Raw genomic sequence first — 23,236 nt, 5'->3', positions numbered from 1 at the left:
CTAAAATTATCTTCCTTAAACTAAAACTGAGAGCAAATCTCCACAACTTGATATAAATTAATTAAAAATCTAAAAACCCCTTTGGTATAATATTTGTAAATAATCACGTTTTTTTTTTTGCCAGTTTTCTTCAGACAAGTCAGGAGATGGATACATGAACATTTCCAAGTCACTGCGTATGCCTTGGACTTTATTTACATCATTTATGAAGAAATACAAAATTTTCTTTCACCCAAACATCAAATCTCAGCTTGCATCTCACATGTGCTTTCTAGCAAATTGCAGCTGAACTTTCAGGTCTTCTTTTGAAGAAAATCCACCTCTATACCACTTCATCATGAAGCTGTATAACTGGTGATACAAAAAGCAAAACATGCACAATTATTCCAGTCACAGCCAGAGAAGCCTATAACTTCTTCTGGGTTGTCTGGGTGTCTTGGTGGCTTTCCTCACTCTTCTTCTTCTTGCAAAACTCTCTACTCCCCATGATTTACCATAGAGTGCCATACTGTTTGAATTTATTCATAACTGATGTAAATAAAGTCCAAAACATATTCAGTGACTTGGAAATGTTCATTTATCCATCCCATGACTTGTCTGAGGAAAAGTGCCAATAAAACAGATTATTTACAACTATTATACTAAAGTGTTCCATTATGCAACCCATCATCTTGGCTTTTATTATTTTTAATTAATTTGATCAAGTTGTGGAGATTTGCTTTCAGTTTGACGTTAAGGAAGATAAGTTTTTTTTTGTTGCAATATTTCTGCATTTTTTGTATTTGAAATGGCATAAACAGATTAAAATGTGTGAAATCCCAAGTGTTCCAAAACTTTTAGAGGACATGGTAGATGTCCAGTCCATTTGCACTCTTTCCCCAGAGGCTCAGAGCAATTTCATATATAAAATACTGTGCAAACATTTAGTTTGTAGACATATCTTCTTCATCACCATGTTGACAGAAGGCAAATGTTCAGGCATGTGAAATGTCCCAACATTCCTATTCCATTGAAAATCAAGCATTTGTTTTATTTCATATTTTATTTATATTCCATAAGTATTTTTTAAAGATGACAAGGGTCACACATTTTACTCTTTATCTTCAGCCATGAATAAGGTTTCCATCTCAGTACACATCCCTGAAACTTATGTAGATTGATTGAAACAGTGCTTTGCAAAAGTATTCCATCCTGCCGGGCGTTTACACATTTTAATTTGTTTAAATGTCTAAAATTATAAAATTATTCTCCTCAAACTCAAACTGAAATCAAATCTCTACAACTCGACACAAGTTGTGGACTTTAACTGGAATAAGCAAGTTCAGAAAATGAATGAATGAATATAATCGGGATTGCCGATTAGTTACAGTTGAGTAGGCTCAAATGTCCGGATGTGATTACGTCCGCCAAGGACATAAAATCATCAGCGTTTATTTATTTGTCTGTCTGTGAAGAGGATTACATCAAAACTGCTACACGGATTTTGACAACATTTTTACCAGATAGATATTAGGCCATGGAAGACTCCATTAAATTTTGGAGGGGATTCTGGATCATGATTTCACTCTATATATAGGATTTGAAGGATTACTTCAAAACTACTACATGGATTCTCATCAAATTTGCACCACAGATAGATATTAGGCCATGGAAGACTCCATTAAATTTTGGACGCGATCCGAATCTGGATTGGCTATTTATACTCTTTTAGGCCTGACTACAGGATGAATACAAGACAGAGGACAAGGAGGTCTTTCCTACATGTGGCAGTAATCCAACCCCCCACCCCCACCCCACCCTGCAGGATGAATACATAATGAACAGAGTTATTCAGAATTACTCAGAATTATGTGCAATATTGTTGAACATTTTGTGCAAATGTCTTCCAAAAAAAAAAAAAAAAACCTTCACTGTTTTGCTGCCACTATTTCTGTACTCTGGCAAAATAATTTCATTTGGCATAAATAATGTTGATCTTATTCTTAAAATCATCAAAATGTGGATTCATATCAGATCTGCTGTAGAGACCCTGAGAAAAAAAGGGAGAAGGCCAAAGAAATAACTTATATCTTACATCTTATATCTGTTGTCCTGCCCTCATATAAGCTGTGCAAAATGGATGGAAGGACAGAGACTTTCTGGTCAGTCTGAGTGCCTGTGTGTGTGCGTGCATGCGTGTGTGTGTGTGTTATATAGCCCCAGGGAGCTGCTGTGGTCATACTTTAATAACTCTCAGTGTGTTGGATTATATACTGCGGGCTGTAATATCACACCATCAGGGCGAAGCCTTAAAAGATTCTCTGTTAGCCGGCTCTTAGCAGCAAAAAAAACGCACACATCAGGGGACTTGCCAAAACATTGTTTTCAGTTCTACGGCACTTGGGAAAAAGTGAGCTCCCACATGACTGCAGTTCAAAGGTATTCTCTCGCCTTTTTGTCTGCGTCAGCACCACACAGAACTTTCTGTCTCTCCTGACTACAGTGAGCAGAGCTCCAGGTTTAATAGGCCTTAAGTAGCACACCCCTTTTTGCTGCCTTTGAAGAGCAAACACTCATTTGCTCACGTCCGCGCACTCACACACATACATACACACGCTGCTGTGTGAGCAATAAAAAGCAGCAGAACAGTTGCTAGTTTCTCTCTGACACATCAAAAGGGAGCTAAGTGGAGTAATGTGTGGTATGATACGTGTGGAGACTGAGGCCCGGATGCCATTCATGGTTGTAGCATCGTGTTTTTTTTTTTTTTTTTACTACTTGAGGATGGTTTAAGGGGTGAGGTAGGATTAATACACAGCCTGGTGCAATCTCAAGTGTTTGTATTGAAAAGTGGAGTCGAGCTGAGCAAAGTGCAGAGAACACAACCATATAACAATCACGTGCTCGTAAAAAGCAGCAGCGTTATGACGCCTATTGGTGTGTGTCATTCTGCAAAGCAATAACCGCCATAAAGGCGAGATAGGGAAAGCGAAAGATGGTGCGTCTGTGTGGGCGCGTGATTGCACATGAGAGCTCATATGCATGCTCATGTGTTGACTGTGAGCGATCACATAACTCAAGCGCTGATGGGGAAGGGGAACGTTACAATTACCGTGCTGCCGAAAGCATAACCGCGTCCTATATGGCGTGTTTGCGCTTCAGTCACGCAGTAATTACATATGTCTTCTTTTGTTTTCTCGTCCTCATAAAGCGGAGAATGTAATGAGGGACAAAGCAAATTAAAGTGGGGAAAAAAGGATACTACACGGTATTCCGTTTTTGGTTCTTTTGTTTTTTTTCTTCAAGCTCATTTAGGCCTCAGAAAATGTCTATGGAGTTTGAAATTGGAGGAGAGGAGAGGAAGTGTATGAGAGAGAGGACTGTAAACAGGGACTGTGCTTCTCCAGATGGGAAACTTCTGTTAAACTGTAATGAGAATACATAATCATGCAAACGAGCTTGATAGAGCTTGACATCAAAGTGATTTCACTGAGGAATTTGAGACCAAAAGCCATTACAGCAATTGGTTCTTTATTGTTTTGTTCTATATGAAGCAATAGTACCCGTGGGCTGGAAGACAGCAACAAATACGTCTGTCTAACGTTTGGCCTCAGTGACCTTGACCTTCACCCAGATGATTGACCTTGCCAGGGCAATTCTGGAATCCATCTAAATGTGTTCCACATTTGAACCAAATCACGTCCTTTGACCTAGACCTTTGCCAAAATGAATTCTTTCAGGGCAATTTCGGTTTCAACCTTCACCGGCATACCAAGTTTGGTAGAAATCAGAAAAAGCAGCTGGAAGGAGTTGGTCAGCAAGCATGACATGACCTTGGCCCCAATTACTGACCTTACAGGGGAATTCCAGAACCTACCTCCTTATGTGTGCTATGGTTGTTGCAAATAGGAGTGAAAGCATACATTTTGACCTTTGACAACAATAAGTCTGACCCCAGTGACTGACATTTGGTAAATCTGGCCTTAGAGGGTAATTACAGAACCTGCCTCCACCTGTGTGCCACATTTGGCACAAATCAGAAAACTTACATTTTGACTTTTATCTCCAAAGACCTTGACATCAGTGATTGAACTTTGGTAAAAATGATCTTGTCTGGGCAATTGCAGAACCTACTTACATATGCGTGCAAAGTTTGGTGGACATTGGAGTGAAATTCAAAATTTTGGCCTTTGATCCCAGTGTCTTTGACCTCAGTGTGATTGGCCTTTGGAAAATGTGAATCCACCTACATACGTATGTTATTTTTGATTGTCATTGAAGTGGGGGGAATCACAATTTTGACCTTTGACCTTCATGACCCTGACCTTTGTCAAAACACACCCTTTAAAGGCAGTTCTGTGTTGACCACTATCTATTTACATATCACGTTTGGTAGAAATCGTTATTATAAATGACCTGGGACGAGGAGGGGAGCAAACAGACAAACTTTGCTCAAATTACAGTTTGACATCGACATCCTGCTATGAGTGGAAATGGAATTGCTCTATTAAACATTTAAAAGGAACATTTTTTTTTTTCTTTTTAGCCACATAGTTTCCAAACAAGGAGGGGACGATGAAAAAGACAAGTACAAATGAAAAAACAACAAAGCGTGAGACTGACTGTTGCTAATGGGACTGTTTTCAGCAGCTGCATTAACAAGCCTGTTTGATTTGCGTCTCCTAAGTGAAGCTGTCAGCCCGTGTGTCCGACTCTATGTTTAGGAGGTCTAAAAGAGTTGTGTTTTCTGGCACCGGCCAATAATAAACGCTAAAAGGGTGACCTTACGTCTCTTTCCCCTGTGTTGCTCCAACGGTTATTCTCAAAACACACCGAGAAATCCTCTTGAGCTGAGGTCAAGAATCCATCAGCGGGATTTTTTTTACAATAACACACATTTCTACGCCGGCTCTGTGAGAAGCCGGCCTACGGGAAGAGGCCAGCGCTGCCTCTGGTGTCCTCTCAAAGCATTTTAATACAAATCTTGCATATTACTTTCAATTTAGTCCTTTGCCTGTTAAATTAAGGTTAAAATACTTGTACTTCTTTTAGCAGAGTTCTTTCCATATGCAAATGTGAGCGCGTAGAATTGGCTGCTTTAATTTCCATAATGTGGGTCATGAAAGTATCTTAGATTTGCTTGGTTGATTTCCAGCTACGCTGTGAAACAGAAACCCTATTTGGTGCTGTGAAAAGGTTCGAAATTCCAGTTTTTATAAGGAATGTGAATGTCAGATTAGCCACATACTTTTCACAGACCGCTGTATTGTGAAAGAGCCTTATGATTGGGGATTACTTCAGCATGACCGTTTAGATGAAAATACATCGCCTTGTCCTTGGAAATATGGCACAGCAGTCGATATGCTTCTACAGACTCAGTAATACTGTCTAGTGTGAAGGCAACAGACTAATGATGCTCTTCGATTGACGAAACAATGGGGTGGGATCCTTTTTGCCGAGTCGGCGTTATTGGATTTGGATCGTAACATGGTAGTATCAAGTTAGGCTGAGAGGAGCCTGTGAATATATCTCATTGGAATCACAATAGACAAAAGCTGATTGTTACTGCACTGCACCACCATAAATAATTCAATTATTTGACCCATGACATGATTTCCTGTAAAATAATCTGATCCTTTGAGGGCTGAGGGAGAGATTTGAAATGTGCGTCTTTTCTGACCTTCCCAGTACGACCCATAACCCACACCAGAGGCTACCAGGGTAATATTTAGAAGAGAAGAGGCCCAGATATACACAAGCTATCTAAAGGTGTGCTCTGCAGCTGAGGTATGCTGCAATGTTTCCCAAATTGAGAGCTGCCTGCCCCAAGGGTGCGCCAATAAGCGTGCCACCCAAATGGAAGGCCACACTCCCTAAACTCAACACTTCAAAGTGAGCAGTTGCTGATAAATTCTAAACTAGAAGAGTGCATTATATGTATATATATTATATATATGTATAGCCAACGTGCATCAGTGCACCAAAGACTGGTTATGTAACTCATTGTTTCAGTAATCGCTAGTGACAGGGCAAATGTCGAGGCATGCATAAAGGTGCAAAGTAAGAACATCGATGCCGTCGATAAGGCTGCCAACGCGAGCATTGAATTGGGAAATGTGTTCTGTGATGGCTGGAAACGAAGGCCGTAGCGCCGCTGTCACATTGTGTTTAGGTGGGACATGGCAGCAGTGAGGGGCGGAGGATACGGACACTGTGTGCAGATATAATGAACTGGGAGATGGCGGGGAGCATAGGCGTGCACACACACACGGGAATTGTGTCACAGCTCGTCGAGAGTTGAAGAGGTAAAGTAAGTGCAGGGAGGGAGGAGTAAAGGCAACGATGGAGGAGCTGTAGAAATAATTGTTGTAGGATTAGCAAGGCAACGCTAATGTTATACCCCAGGAATATTTACTCTAATTAGAGGCCGCTAATACGTCTCCAGGTACAAAGGCCGTTGGCACTTTCGGGAGAATAATTAGGAGCACAGAGCATGCATTGTCCAGGAGTGCGAGGGAACGCTCCCTTTATACATCATTAACAGTTCACTGACAGCAAAAGTGGAGTTAATAGAATGTAATGTGGTCTCCAAACCCATGCGTTTGTTCAAACGATTATTAGAGGAACACAGAATAATTCCTTCCTTTTGGCTATCCACCCCCCCTCCCCTTCCTGATTTTTTTTTTATTTTAATTTTCCGTTTGAAAACTTGTGCTTCCATTGTTGTGAGACTTTTTTTGAGATGATAAATATGATTTTGCATCCCACTACAATCATTAGTCTTCATAAAAACACACAAAATCCTCTCTAAAAGAATTAATTCTCCTTCGGTGAGACAAGAGCCAAAATGTATAGATTTACACAATTCCACACTCGAGTTCACCACCACGTTTTAATGCATCATAAACACTCGGTGTTTTTTGGTCTCTGTTCCAATAAAAACAGAGTGCGCGGGGGTGTAATATGTGAAGCTGGGGGAAATTAAAGCTGAAGTTCCTCTTCTCCTCAGTACACACACACACTCACACTCACACACACACACACACACACACACACACACATGCACAAACGCACAGTTAATCAGCAGCCCAGAGAGAAATCTAAGACCACATCTACACCCAGTGGAGGGAACCTGATACAACCACATACCCCCCCCCCCCCCCCAACACACACACACACACACACACACACACACACACACACACACACACACACACACACACACACACACACACACACACACACACACACACACACACACACACATTCTGTTTTTCTCTTAATCATCAACGCACACACTCCCGCTGATTAATTAGACACAAGGTTCCGAAAAACGTATGATTAACCATGGTAAATGAAGACGCAAAGCGATCTCAAACGAGGTAACCACAGAAGGCCAAAGTCTTTGAGAAAACACCAAAATGGAGTTTTCTCCCCCGTTTCTGCCTGTCCTGCTTTTTCCAAAAGTCATTTTCAGTGTGCGGTGACAAACATAACCCTTCTGACGGCCGGAAAAATAAATCATACTTCCTAGTGAAGACAAATGCCTGATCCGCTGGGAGTCGCCCGAGGGTCTAGTAATCATGGTTGCTCTCTCCCTCTCTTGCTCCTAAAGCGGGGACTTTCGTCGTGCTCATGTTTTAAATGTCCTGCATAGTGCACAGTGCCGATCATTCCCACTCTCAGAGTTATTCTGTGATATTTTCTCAGATGTGCATGCACACAAGTCCCAGAGGCTGAACTGTTGTTCTGAGCAAAACAGGAGAAAACTCATCAGTCACTTTTTTGGCAAAATTATACCCGATGCATGTCATGACTCATTTTTCATGTCTGATGCCATAAAATTGTGGATTTCCTATGAGTGCAATCCCAGCCTGCATTGCCGGGCTCGGGGCAGGCCAGCTGCAGAAGTCTGTCTCCTGGTCGGCTCTCTCCCCTGCTTTCAGTGCTATCGGGTTGCCACTCCTCCTCCAGCCCATTACACAGACCTCTTTATGCTGCGCTAAAAGCTGCTCATGTTCAAACACTCCTGGGAAAAGCTCCTTAAAACACGTCAGGATGAGAGGCCCTGTCTGGTAAAATATTAATAGGAAGTTAATTGGTTGTTAATGGACTGGTGCTTGGGTTGGAATCGGCCCTCCATTAGAGAGGACAGTGAAACAGGCCATTGAACGGTGTCATCTTACCACCTTCACAAGCTAATTGTTTTCCAGTCACTGTAACCGTGAGCTCCGGCAACCTGGTGTTACATTATTGAGCTTTTGCGGCGGTCACGCAAGCACTGAGCCAACTGCTGTTCATTGTGAGCTCAGATCTGTCGGTATTAAACCAGGGAAATTTTACCTGATGCACCACTCTGCAACAACTAGTACATTTTTGGACTGAGTGGATGGTCTTGATTTGTTTGTTCATGACTATCCCCAGTTCCTTGAGGTCACCACAGAAGATCTCGTGGAGATCTGCATCAGATCCTCTTCTTGATGCAATTCCAGTTGTACATGGAAAAACCTGTGCAACTGGTGGTGTTCCGAAGTAGGTCTCCCAACGAAATACAAACTAAGACCTACTCTGCTTCACTTCTAACATCTGATGGGATCAGGTGGGCACAGAGGACCATAGCTGCAAGGTCAGATCTTCTTGATATTAGTGTCAAACTAGGGCAAGCACATTTTATTGGCATTGGACCCCCCCCCCCACAAACTAGTAAGAGACAGCATTCTGCATAAGGCTTAAGTACCACAGTGTTTCTGTATGAATGCAGTTTTTGATGTTTTGGTAGAATGCCTGCAAAAGATCCATTTAGAAATGTCTAAATGTAAATAATAAATAAATAAATAAATAAAACATCACAGACAATTCTGTTTATTTATTTTAAAGGAAATAAGAGACATTTCCAAGATTAAAATCTGGTTGTCTTACAGCCCAAGGCATGATTCCACAAAGGCAACAAATGGGAGATAATCACTCATTATGATGCTAATGGAAAATGGTGATTTGATTTGAATTCATTTGTATAATAATGCAAAAACAAAAATACATTAAAATACAGGGTAACAAAAAAGTGACAAATGTACTTGTATCTGTTGTGGCCCAATATAAATCACAGATAAAATACAAGAAAAGGTAACGATTAACAATAAAAACTTCTCTCGACTACTCCTGTTAGGGGTCGCCACAGCAGATCAATCAATTTCCATCTCACCCTGTCCTCTGTATCTTTCTCTGTCACACCAACCACCTTCATGTCCTCCCTCAGCACATCCATAAACCTCCTCTTTGGCCTCCCTCTTCCCCTCCTGCCTGGTGGCTCCATCCTCAGCATCCTTCCCCCTGTATACCCTGGGTTCTGGGTCCCTCCTCTGCACATGTCCAAACCATCTCAATCTCACTTCTCTGACTTTGTCTCCAAACTGTCCCACCTAAACTGTCCCTCTGATATGTTTGTTCCTAATCCTGTCCATTCTTGTCACTCCCAAAGAGAATCGCAACATCTTCAGCTCTGCCTCCTGTCTTTTTGTGAGTACCTGCATCTCTAAGCCGTACAACGTAGCTGGTCTCACTACTGTCTAGTAAATCAACAGAACATAATAAATAATTAATTTACACATTAGTAAATCTGTATTTGCAGTATATTTTTAAATAAAGTCTAAAATAGACTTTAGTTTAGTTATCAGTAAAACTGTTGACATCACGGAATATTGTTTCACCCTATTTTTAAAATCCAATTTATTTCTGCAGGATTTTGTTTGTAGATCAAGGCGGTTCCATACCTGAGCACCAGTATAAGATAAAGATGTTGCCCCAAAGGATCCAACCATGGACAAGGCACTATATCTATTGTTAATGCTGTGGTTTTATGAATTAAATTTAAATGAAGAAATTAGGTCATCTTGGGTAGATTTCTGTACCACAGCAAACATGTGATTTAGTTTAAGTTGGGCCACTCTAACATCAACTGGCAACATCCCTAAGATTTTTGTTCATTATTGCACAAACCATTTTCAATTTGCAACATGTGACTGTAAGTTCGAAGATAGATATTAAAATGTGACTCTTTACATTCTGTTACAATACCACAGCATCTTCTATGTAATAATTTTACTGACCTGTTACTGAACCCTCTGGAGAGGTGGCGGTGTTGGTGAGGTCAAAGGTCAAAAGAGGAATGTTTGGTCATTTGCAGGAAAAAAAGTTTAGCTGGAGCAAAAAGAAACTTGTGGTCTCAGTAATTTAAGCCCCAAATGTGCTCTGCAGCCCGTGTGGCCCCTCACTGTATCCCCTGTGGTTACAGCGAGAGGCTATTTAATTGGGTCAAAGGTCTAAACAGCCATGTTTGGTCATTTGCAGGGGGAAAATCCAAAACAAAAAAAAAAACAAAAAAATGTTTAACTTGAGCAAAAATAAACTCACGGGCTCAGTAATTTCAGCTCCAAATATACTCCATATCCACTGTGGTTACAGCGAAAGGCTATTTAATTGGGTCAAAGGTCTAAACAGGCATGTTTTGTCATTTGTAGGGGGGAAAAACCAAAACAAAAAATACAAAAAATATTTAACTGGTGCAAAAAGAAACTCACGGTCTCACAGCCCCAAATGTACTCTGTGGCCCGTGTGCTCCCTCACTGTATCCCGTCTGGTTACAGCGAAAGGCTATTTAATTGGGTAAAGGTCTAAACAGGCATGTCCAGTCCTTTTCTTAAAAAAGAAAAAAGAAAAAAAAGCTGCATGGCCTATCACATTTTTGGATTTATGTCATAAAAAGAATTGTACTTCCTGACTTACTCTCACCACAGGAAGTACAAGAGATTAGTAAGGAAGAAGTGAGGGCAGCTATAAAGAGGATGAAGAATGAGAAGGCAGTTGGCTCAGATGACATTCCAGTGGAGGCATGGAAATGTCTAGGAGAGATGGCAGTGGACTTTCTAACCAGATATTTTAATAAAATCTTGGAAAGTGAAAGGATGCCTGAGGAGTGGAGATGAAGTGTGCTGGTTCCTATTTTTAAGAACAAGGCTGATGTGCAGAGCTGCAGAGGCATAAAGTTGATCAGCCACATCATGAAGTTATAGGAAAGAGTAATAGAAGCAAGGCTTAGAAAACAGGTGAAGATCTGTGAGTAGCAATATGGTTTCATGCAGAGAAAAAGCACTACGGATGCAATGTTTGCTCTGAGAATACTGATGGAGAAGTACAGAGAAGGTCAGAAAGAGTTACATTGTGTGTTTGTGGATTTAGTGAAAGCTATGATAGGGTGCCAAGAGAAGAGTTGCGGTATTGCATGAGGAAGTCTGGAGTGGCAGAGAAGTATGTTAGGGTAGTGCAGGACGTACAAGAATAGTGTGACAGCGGTGAGATGCGCAGTAGGAATGATAGACTCATTCAAGGTGGAGGTGGGATTACACTAAGGATCAGCTCTGAGTCCTTTCTTGTTCGCAATGGTGATGGACAGGCTGACGGATCAGATCAGACAGAAGTCTCCACAGACTATGATGTTTGCAGACGACATTGTGATCTGTAGTGAAAGGAGAGAGCAAGTTCAGTCTAGTCTGGACAGGTGGAGATATACTCTGGAGAGAAGGGGAATGAAAGTCAGTCAGAGCAAGAGTACATGTGTGTGAATGAGAGGGAGCCCAGTGGAATAGTGCAGTTACAAGGAGTAGAGGTGGTGAAAGAAGATGAGTTTAAATACTTGGGGTCACCTGTTCAAAGTAATGGAGAGTGTGGTAGAGAGGTGAAGAAGAGAGTGCAGACAGGGTGGAGTGGGTGGAGAAAGGTGGCAGGAGTGATTTGTGACCAAAGAATATCAGCAAGAGTGAAGGGGAAAGTTTACAAGACAGCAGTGAGACCAGCTATGTTGTACGACTTACAGACGGTGGCACTAACAAAAAGACAGGAGGCGGAGCTGGAGGTGGCAGAGCTGAAGATGTTGAGATTCTCTTTGGGAGTGAAGAGGATGGACAGGATTAGGAATGAACAGAGCAGAGGGACAGCTCAGGTGGGACATTTTGGAGACAAAGTCAGAGAGGCGAGAGTGAGATGGTTTGGACATGTGCAGAAGAGGGACCCAGGGTATATAGGGAGAAGGATGCTGAGGATGGAGCCACCAGACAAGAGGAGAAGAGAGAGGCCAAAGAGGAGGTTTATGGATGTGCTGAGGGAGGACATGCAGGTGGCTGGTGTGATAGAGGAAGATACAGAGGACAGGGTGAGATGGAAATGACTGATCTGCTGTGGTGACCCCTAACGGGAGCAGCTGAAAGAAAAAGAAGAAGTCATAAAAAGAATTGCCTTTGGCACCACTATAATTTTATTTTATTTTTTTTTGCCTTTATATGATATCGCCAATATGATCACATTGTGTAGAAAACTAATAAATAGTTTCCCTGAAGGGGTAAATTTCAAAAGAACAGACAGCCTTGAACTACTTACTGTCATGATCCGTACAGTCTGTGATAATGAACACAAACACTATCACGCGTGATCTGGCTACATAATATTATTTGACGGTGCAAGCTAAAGACACTTCAGTCAACCACTTCTTGTCACAACTGAATAGGCGAAGATGTCATTGTAATGAGTGTCAACTTGTAATGACTCAGCTGTGAGCAACACTGTGGGATGCCAGCAAGGCTAAAGCAAGCAGCTACCTGTACAATCAATTGTAATGAAGAGGTTCTTTACATTGTAATATGTTCATCTCTGTAGGGATCCTGTCCATGCTACCAGATGCTGCCAATTACATTTTCACCTGTTAACAATGGCAAGAAGCACTTTACTGTGAGTTTTGAGGTTGCCCCCAAAATAACATTATGTAGCTGGATAGCCTGTGATGATGGTTGCGTTTTAAATTAATACTGCACCAATTTAATGTCAAATCTAAATCTATACACAGACCCCACGCTGAAAAATGTTAAGTTTCCCCTTTTAAGGCTTCATGGTCAGCAGTTCCTGAGACATTTTTGTATTTTTTAGTCAGGTTGGTTTAGTAAGGTTAGCGAATTAGTAGGGTTGGTACATCAGTCGTATGATTACCAGTGTATGTTTAATCTAAGTCTGTCCATTAGAACGAAGTAAAAAAATAGAAATAAGAAGAAGAACCCTGCAACTATTCTTGTTGAATCTATAGAAACCTAGATAAGTCATGTTATACATAGAAATGATACGCCAATATGATTGGATAAAACACTAAAGAATAAACAGCAATACACCCTTTTCGCGGACGGGTAATATTTTTCATACCACCCGAGTAATCAGCCAATCCAGACAGCGGAGTGGCGCGGCGCCACGATGAAGAGGCGCGGTCAGAGGAAATGTGAAATACTGGTGAGTCACTATTAATAATTTCTTACGTGTCCAACCTCGTAGGTTGATCGTTAAAATTAAATTTGTTAGTTCTAAAAGCCATCATAATTATTTATAGGAAAGCATTCTATTTTTTTTCTACTAAGGTTTGAACTTTGAGTGTTTACACACGAGAGAAAAGTAAGAAAATGTTAATGCCTGTTTGAGAAAAGTGTATCAAGTGTACAGTGAGGGGTTTAAACATCTATAATAATTGTAAAAAATAACGCTGACTACTTCGTGGATTTCGCCTATTGTGGGTTATTTTTAGAAGGTAACTCCGTTTCGCGGCCTCGCAGTTTGGCAGATTTTTTTAGTGCAATTTTGCATGCTTTTTTTTTTTCTTTTTTTTAAACAGCACATTGTATTCTGCGTCCGTTATCAGGCGGGCCGGTCGCGGCACCGCGATTGCTCTCACTGCCTCTGATGCGCTTACTGTGTCTGCGGGCTCAGTAAGCGCCGCAGCGGGCCACTCACAATGCCTCCGTCTGCTGTGCCGAGCTGCATCCAACTCCAGCACCAGGTCCAGAGACTATGCTCGCTGTTTTGATGCGCAGCGCCCACTGCATGGTCTCGGTAACCGCAGCTGCAGAGCTCCGTGGCCATGACTTGGATTCTTTGCGAGTCCCGCATCCGTACCCCTGGAGGCAGTGAGCGAAGGGAGAGCATGGGCATTGTGTTATGCGTGCATTTATCATTTATAGGTATATGATAAAATCGTTATCAAGTTGTTTTACCAATGAAGTTGTTGTCGTTATCAAGTTGTTTTACCAATGAAGTTGTTTTACCAATGAAGTCGTTGTCGTTATCAAGTTGTTTTACCAATGAAGTCGTTGTCTTTATCAAGTTGTTTTACCAATGAAGTTGTTGTCTTTATAAAGTTGTTTTACCAATGAAGTTGTTGTCGTTATCAAGTTGTTTTACCAATGAAGTTGTTGTCGTTATCAAGTTGTTTTACCAATGAAGTTGTTGTCTTTATCAAGTTGTTTTACCAATGAAGTTGTTGTCGTTATCAAGTTGTTTTACCAATGAAGTTGTTGTCTTTATCAAGTTGTTTTACCAATGAAGTTGTTTTACCAATGAAGTTGTCGTTATCAAGTTGTTTTACCAATGAAGTTGAAGTATCAAGTTGTTTTATCAATGAAGTTGTTTTACCAATGACGTTGTCGTTATCAAGTTGTTTTACCAATGAAGTTGAAGTATCAAGTTGTTTTACCAATGAAGTTGTTGTCTTTATCAATTTGTTTTACCAATGAAGTTGTTTTACCAATGAAGTTGTCGTTATCAAGTTGTTTTACCAATGAAGTTGTCTTTATCAAGTTGTTTTACCAATGAAGTTGTTTTACCAATGAAGTTGTCGTTATCAAGTTGTTTTTACCAATGAAGTTGTTGTCTTTATCAAGTTGTTTTTACCAATGAAGTTGTTGTCTTTATCAAGTTGTTTTACCAATGAAGTTGTTTTACCAATGAAGTTGTCGTTATCAAGTTGTTTTACCAATGAAGTTGAAGTATCAAGTTGTTTTACCAATGACGTTGTTGTCTTTATCAAGTTGTTTTACCAATGAAGTTGTTGTCTTTATCAAGTTGTTTTACCAATGAAGTTGAAGTATCAAGTTGTTTTATCAGTGAAGTTGTTTTACCAATGACGTTGTCGTTATCAAGTTGTTTTACCAATGAAGTTGTTGTCTTTATCAATTTGTTTTACCAATGAAGTTGTTTTACCAATGAAGTTGTCGTTATCAAGTTGTTTTACCAATGAAGTTGAAGTATCAAGTTGTTTTACCAATGACGTTGTTGTCTTTATCAAGTTGTTTTACCAATGAAGTTGTTGTCTTTATCAAGTTGTTTTACCAATGAAGTTGTTTTACCAATGAAGTTGTTGTTATCAAGTTGTTTTACCAATGACGTTGTTGTCTTTATCAAGTTGTTTTACCAATGACGTTGTTGTCTTTATCAAGTTGTTTTACCAATGAAGTTGTTGTCTTTATCAAGTTGTTTTACCAATGAAGTTGTTGTCTTTATCAAGTTGTTTTACCAATGAAGTTGAAGTATCAAGTTGTTTTATCAGTGAAGTTGTTTTACCAATGACGTTGTCGTTATCAAGTTGTTTTACCAATGAAGTTGTTGTCTTTATCAATTTGTTTTACCAATGAAGTTGTCGTTATCAAGTTGTTTTACCAATGAAGTTGAAGTATCAAGTTGTTTTATCATTGAAGTTGTTTTACCAATGAAGTTGTTTTTACCAATGAAGTTGTCTTTATCAAGTTGTTTTACCAATGAAGTTGTTGTCTTTATCAAGTTGTTTTACCAATGAAGTTGTTTTACCAATGAAGTTGTCGTTATCAAGTTGTTTTACCAATGAAGTTGAAGTATCAAGTTGTTTTACCAATGAACGGCCTCAGGGTGTATGGTTTTCTTCAGGGTGTATAAAGCCATATTCATTGGTGAACAACTTGATAATTGATAATATTCTTGGAAGTACATCCAACTTAACAGATGGAATATTGTGCCAGGTTGGTGAATTAGTCAGGCAGGTATGCAGGTTGTGCAATTATTCAGTTTTCTTCTCATCAACATTCAAGTTCTGTCATGCCACACTTGGAGCTTTAGAAAGATGAAACTCTTGACTTACGTTAATATTTCCTTGTACAACATGAGGAAACAGTTTGAACTTTGCCATCTGTGACTGCTGTGTTTTATGCTGGTACCCAACAGAAAAAAAGAACAGAAAAAGAAAAATCCCTCTTCTGCTGGAGTAGACATGTAATATTGATGCAGAGCAGACTCTGGGAAATCCAGGAATCAAATGGAATCTAAACTAAGTTCAAATGTCGACATCAACACATACATTTTTGATCATTGCAAAGCTACCAGACGCCATGCCTTTTAAAAGAAGCCGCAGGGACATGCGTGGCATGGCTTATATTTAAAAATAAGTAATATTTCAACGTCTTTTGATATCATCTTGGTTCAGCTCCAATTCATATATGGATGGGGGGGGGGCAAATACTTGCTGAAAGAGCCTGTTCAGGAAATGGTACTTAGAAAAAGTAGTAAAGGTTACCCAGACGGGCCGTTCTGCTTTACAGACCAGGCTCTTAAACACATTACTAAAATAAACCAAAGTAATGTCATTTACTATCCAGATGTATGAAAAAGAATATCCTATTAATAATAAATGCCTGATAAAGTTTACAGTATTGTGTAGTAACATGATGAAATGCACATATTTAAATCATATCTGAAGTCCTCACACTTCATATTTCATCTTATAATAATGATTTTTTTTCTGTTTCTGCCGAACCGTAATGCAGTTAACTCGCTCTCCCTAGACTTTTCAGCGATGACCTTGTTGGAATAGTGAGAGTGCAATTATAAAGCAAGTTTTGATAGATCAAACAGATGTTGTTCATGCAGCCTTATTGATGTTGATACACAGTCCCCAGTAGGGGGCGCTAATATGCAGGCAGCCATTCCATATCAGAAAATGTGTTTTTTTTTTCTGTTTGGATATAAAGGCTAAATACATGTGGAAGGCCTCCTCCTGTGAACTGTGCTGTGATCCTTCACCTGACTGGGTGATGACAGAGTTAATCCTGCAGGGAGACCCATCTCTCTGTCTGTCTGTCTGTCTGCTGCTTTGCAAAACGTGTCCACGACTGCATGAAACACAAATGAGTCTAGCAGACAGAAGACCTGGAACACATATTTTCAAAAGCATGCAGTCAAATGTTGCCATGGTAATCCTGCACAGCCTGTGCAAATCCATCCGCGGCCACTTTAATTATTATTAACAAACACTTACCCATGCTTAAATTTTATTACATTCAAAGATGTATTTTGCAACAGTTGTACAGATTCTTGGCTGTTATGAGTTACAGTGAGTACATGATGATACACAATAAAGCAGTTGCAACACTGTAAAAAGGTACAAATGTACAAAAAAAAAAAAAGTTACAGCATGAGATATCCACTTTCAAAAATGTGTATAAGGAAAAAACATTGATTGTGTTTCTTACTGTGGAGACTTTTAAATTATGTTTAAAGACTTGTTTTCCTTGTTTTACAACCCCAATTCCAATGAAGTTGGGATATTGTGAAAAATGTAAATAAAAACAGAATATAATGATTTGCAAATCCTCTTCAACCTATATTCAATTGAATACACCACAAGATATTTAATGTTTGCTATGTTTACCACTGTGTTACATCACCTTTCCTTCTAACAACACTCAATAAGCGTTTGGGAACTGAGGACACTAACTGTTGAAGCTTTGTCGGTGGAATTCTTTCCCATTCTTGCTTTATGTACGACTTCAGTTGTTCAACAGTCCAGGGTCTCCATTGTCATATTTTGCGCTTCATAATGTGCCACACATTTTCAGTGGGCGACAGGTCTGGACTGCAGGTTGGCCAGTCTAGTACCTGCACTCTTTTACTACAAAGCCACGCTGTTGTAACGTGCAGAATGTTGCTTGGCATTGTCTTGCTGAAATAAGCAGTGATGACCCTGAAAAAGACGTTGCTTGGATGGCAGCATGTGTTGCTCCAAAACCTGGATGTACCTTTCAGCATTGATGGTGCCATCACAGATGTGTAAGTTGCCCATGCCATGGGCACTAACACACCCCCATACCATCACAGATGAACTTTGCGATGCTAACAATCTGGATGGACCGCTTCCTCTTTTGTCCAGAGGACACGACGTCCATGATTTTCAAAAACAATTTGAAACGTGGACTCATCAGACCACAGCACACTTTCCCACTTTGCGTCTGTCCATTTCAAATGAGCTCGGGCCCAGAGAAGGCGGCGGTGTTTCTGGATGTTGTTGATGTACGGCTTTCACTTTGCATTGTAGAATTTTAACTTGCACTTGTAGATGTAGCAACGAACTGTGTTAACTGACAATGGTTTTCTGAAGTGTTCCTGAGCCCACGCGGTAAGATCCTTTACACCATGATGTCGGTTTTTACTGCAGTGCCGCCTGAGGAATCAAAGGTCATGCTCATTCAGTGTTGGTTTTTGGCCTTGCCGCTTACATGTAGAAAGTTCTCCAGATTCTCTGAATCTTCTGATTATATTATGGACTGTAGATGATGGAATCCCTAAATTCCTTGCAATTGAATGTTGAGAAACATTGTTCTTAACTGTTGGACCATTTTTTCATGCAGTTGTTCACAAAGTGGTGATCCTCACCCCATCTTTGCTTGTGAACAGCTGAGCCTTTTGGGAATGCTCCTTTTATACCCAGTCATGACACTCACCTGTTTCCAGTTAGGTGTTCTTTGAGCATTCATCAACTTTCCCAGTGTTTTGTTGCCCCATCACCACTTTTTTAAAATGTGTTGCAGGCATCCATTTCAAAATGAGCAAACATTTGCACAAAAACAATAAAGTTTATCAGTTTGAACATTAAATATCTTGTCTTTGTGGTGTTTTCAATTGAATATAGGTTGAAGAGGATTTGCAAATCATTGCATTCTGTTTTTAATTACACAATGTCCCAACTTCATTGGAACTGGGGTTGTATCATTAGTTTTATTGTGTTATGATGTGTTTTTAATTCTTGTATTCTTTACGGTTTTGTCTTTTTAAATTTTTAATTCAGTTTTCTCTTTTTATTTTATTATGCTGTGTGAAGCGCCTTGAGGTGATCTCATCATGAATTGGCGCTATATAAATTAATACATTTGAATTTGAATTCTTGACTAATGGGATGTAATGTGGATTCTGTTTAATAACGTCTGTGTTTGTGTGTGTATGACACAGAGAGAGAGAGAGAGAGAGAGAGACATCACAAAATTCAGGAATATATACACTGTAAATTCTGAGCTGCATTGAAGAAGTCACTTGCAGTGAAAAGGCTGACATATGCTGATGATTAGTAGGTAAGTCCCTTTGGGTCGCCCCAGCAGATCTGCATGTAAATTTGGCACAAGTTTTACACTGGAAATGTGGCAGGAGTGGGGTTTGAACCAGGAACCTTGTGCACTGAAAGTGCACTAACCACTTGGCCACTGCCCCTCATATGCTGATGACTATTTATTGTTAAATATTGTTTTCTTAAGATGAGAAAAGCTTTTACAATCTTTGTACATCTTTGGGCAAGAGTTTTGTTTTGTTGCATGCATAACCACAGATCTACAAAAAAAAGTGTTTTGATCAGGTACAGTCACATTTACTGTAAAAAGCTAGCCTAATATCTTACTACCATGTAGGAAAACTATGGAAATGTCTATTGTCTTAAAAGGGGCCATATTATGTAAACGTGCTTTTTAAATCCACCTTTTCAGTAGTTCGTGGTGTTAAACATTCACAAAGTTCTATGTGTCTATGAGAATTCTCCTGCTACTCAAAGGGCTCATTTTTTACTTTTGTGATATATGTTACCAAAATCCACATTTGGAGGGTTTTGGCTTTTTTAAACTGTGCTCCATGAGCGGGTTTAGTGCCATGCTACACACCATCATCTGGGAGGCACATGAAGGGCACCCAGCTAGGAATCTATCATTCACAAAGGTAGCCCAAAGTTCACGCTGATGTGTAAACATGGCTGTCTGTGTCCTGACTGGCAATTAGCTGCGGAGGCTATCAAAACTTCACTGGCACTGATACCTTCGTGGTAGTGTGATGGCTTGAAAATTACTCACTTTGTGAGTTCAAATACAGCTACAGTGCTGTGAAAAAGTGTTTGGCCCCTTGACCTTTTACATGTTAGATTTTTATTAGGACATCAAAAAACAAAACAAAAATTCAGGCCTTGTATATTAGAATTTCCAAAATCCTGCTCTTTAAACTCACAGTGAAAGTAAATCTCTACAGTTTGATATAAATTAATTAAAAATCTAAAAGCCAAAATGATGGTGTGAATAAGTAAGTGCCCCCTTTAGTATAGCACATGTAAACCATCACTTTTATATACAGTTTTCTTTGGACAAGTCAGGGGATGGATACGTGAACATTCCCAAGACACTGACTATGTCTTGGACATTATTTACATGAATTATGAAGAAATACAAACAGTATAGAACTCTATGATAAATCTGTGTGGAGTAGATAGTTCTCAAAAACTGAGTCACTGTACGAGGTCTGTTAGAAAAGTATCAGACCTTTTTATTTTTTTGCAAAAACCTGATGGATTTGAATCGCGTGTGCTTGCATGAGCAAACCTTGAACCTTCGTGCGCATGTGTGAACTTTTTCACGCCTGTCGATTGCATCATTTTCTGGTAAGCAGCCTTTGTGTGGGACGTGTGCTGTGCGCTCGGGGGATTTTCATTTCAAGGAAAAAGACGGAACGACTGGAGCAGCGTCGCATCAAATTTTGCCAGAAACTGGGCGACAGCCAGGTGGAAACCATTCGGAAGATGGGCAAATTTAGATGCACCGCTTGGGACAGGTGGTCGATGACTAATCGTGAGGAATGAAGTGAGTGCAAGTCATGTCTCTGAAAAGAAATTATCCCTCTGGAGCGGAGAAAAGAAAAAAGAAGAAGTTGGAAGACGAGAAAAAACAACATGACAAAGGTAGGTTTGCATGTCCAATATTACAATTTTTGTTGTCATTATTTGCGAAATGCTCCGTTCGTTTAAAGTGCTTTAGGTGTCTTAAAGTCAGAGGCGATTGCTCTAAGACTGCAAGGGAAGCTCAGCTTCCCGTAAAATGTCAAAAAATAAGTGATCAAATATATACTGTTGTGTGTACATGTCATTGACTAAATATGCGCTACAACGCGCTCAACTTTTGTTCAGAATCAGCTTCTTATCACTGGGAACGACGCGGCTTTCCTCTCACTCAAACCCGCAGCTTCACAGTGCTTTAAACAGACTTCAATAGCGACACAAAGCATGCAGAGAAACGAGACGAGTCATTGGATAAATGCTGGGCTTTGTCCCGCCCATCGGACGTTCAGCATGTCTGGGGGTCTATGGGGCAGTGGGCTGGCCTCGGCTGGCCCGGACGCTCAGCTTCTGCATGATAATTGGATGATCTGTCTGAGGCGGAATCCCTTTTTGATTGACAGCGAAATGAGCGAATCAGCGATCTTTTGGTGTAAAACATCCGTGGGAGCATTTTCATTCTGTTCTGAGTTGAATCGGAGACTTTCCTAATCCTCTTAGCGGCATTTTCTTTGTTAAAACGACTAGCGAGTAGTGCTGCTGAGCTCCTCCACCGTCATAAAGCGCTCACAGGCGGACACACTTCACACTAGCCTCGCGCCAGTCCCAGCTAGCAAGCTAGCTAGGTAGCAAGCTGCACATAATGGCAGACAATTTGAATGTTGTGGACCGGATTTTGGTGAAGCCATTTGATAGGCTTCCTTACGAAGAAAAAGATTAATTTGGTGCAAAAGGTGGGGAAAAGTAGCTCAGCTCTCAAGGGTTTGCGGGCCAAAGTTAAAGCAGTAGCCCCCAGTGCAATGTTTGTGCATTGCTATGCACACACATTACTGTTATGTTGTGGATTTCTATGTTCATTTTGGAGATTATTTAAGTATTGTATTTATTGTTTAAGTATTTAGTTTTGATTACAACTTTATTTTTCTGTAAGATAATGTGAATGATCTTTAAAACTGTCCGTAGGTGTGTGAGTGTGGGTGTGTCTGTGTTTGTTTGTCTATTTGTGGCCATGCGACAGACTAGCGTCCTGTCCTGGGTGTACCTTGCCTTGCGCTCTATGACTGCTAGGATAGACTCCAGCCCCCCGCGACCCTTAATTGGACTAAGCGGTAGAAGATGGATGGATGGATAATGTGAATGTCAATTGATTCTATTTTGTATTTGGATATTGAACATTTTGCACACCGTTGCACATCTGAAAGAAATTAAACTATTTAATGTGTTTACTATAAATGCAGTCTCCTGCCTGCTGATGTTACTTTCAAATAGTTAAATTAATGAGCCATACTCTGCCATCACTCTGTATGTAGAAGTTAATTAAAACATATTTATGAGTTTGCTACCCCTTTAAGGTTAAAAACAAGAATGACACCTGTATGATGTAAGATAATTACAAATAATGCTAATAACAGTGTAGCCTATGGAATAATGAGGCATCTAGTGCGGAGGTGATGGCAGGGGGGCCCCCAAATGAAATTCTGCTTAAGGCCCCATAAAGGCTTGGGCCGGCCCTGTGTTCAGTGGTGACAAGAAGCAGTTTATTGAGCGTGTGTAGCTTGCCCTGTACAATAACATGATCTAGCTGGTTAGCCTGTGACACTACTTGCATTCTAAAATCAATACAGCATCATTTCATTTTGAATTTATCCAGGGTGAAAAGTTGAACCGCAAAACATCTAAAAATAAGAGTCTAGGTTGGGAGGGTCAAGAGAATCCCCTTTAAAACCTAAATTTTTAAAAACCTCAACTGACTGTTGGAATGTTAAGCCCCTCTCCAGCTCCATTTTTTTTTTTAAAAACCAAGTAATATGGCCCTAACACACCTTGTGGCTGCCATGCCTGTTATTAAGCCTCTCGGTGTGATACATTTGCTTGCTGAAAAGGCACATAATATGACCCCTTTAACTCAACATGAAATGGCTGCCTGTCCGTTATTTGTAGCCACTTATCCTGTGTAGGATCAAAAACGGGAAAAGTCTACATGTCACTCAGTCAGCCATTCATGACCACATATATAGAAACACACGATAAAAGGTGTCTGATCTTAAAATGAGCTTGTCTTGATAAACTGTTGATGTGTATGATATAGAGAACCAGCATAAGAAGAACAGAGTAAAAAGATTCCAACAGACTGGAAGATTCCCTTCTGTCAATATTCACTTAAAAATCACCCTGTAGGCAAAGTAAAGCTTTTTTTTTTTTTTTAATTCTATCTCATGAAACCACTAACCTTATTTAGATATTCTAGATTCGTCAAATCTGGCGCAAGATTTGAGCGCCCGAGCCCAGGTGGGA

At 40.1% G+C, this 23,236-nt stretch overlaps 1 protein-coding gene and 1 long non-coding RNA gene across 2 annotated transcripts in view; one reads left to right on the top strand and one right to left on the bottom strand.

Moving 5' to 3' along the window:
- Positions 1-2,617: 2,617 nt before the first annotated feature.
- On the top strand, positions 2,618-23,212 carry LOC117519960. Its single transcript, XR_004563492.1, has 3 exons — positions 2,618-2,627; positions 11,239-11,244; positions 23,031-23,212. It is a non-coding gene; the product is annotated as an uncharacterized LOC117519960 (long non-coding RNA).
- Positions 23,152-23,236, bottom strand: part of LOC117519959 (androgen receptor-like) — a 46,583-nt gene continuing 46,498 nt past the window's right edge. The window contains exon 10 of the mRNA XM_034181252.1: positions 23,152-23,200. The gene's annotated coding sequence lies outside the window, so the exon portion shown is untranslated. The remainder of the gene's footprint in view (positions 23,201-23,236) is intronic.

Source organism: Thalassophryne amazonica, chromosome 11 (assembly GCF_902500255.1).
Source record: "Thalassophryne amazonica chromosome 11, fThaAma1.1, whole genome shotgun sequence".
Taxonomy (NCBI): Eukaryota; Metazoa; Chordata; class Actinopteri; order Batrachoidiformes; family Batrachoididae; genus Thalassophryne; species Thalassophryne amazonica.
This window is presented reverse-complemented; position numbering and strand designations above follow the sequence as displayed.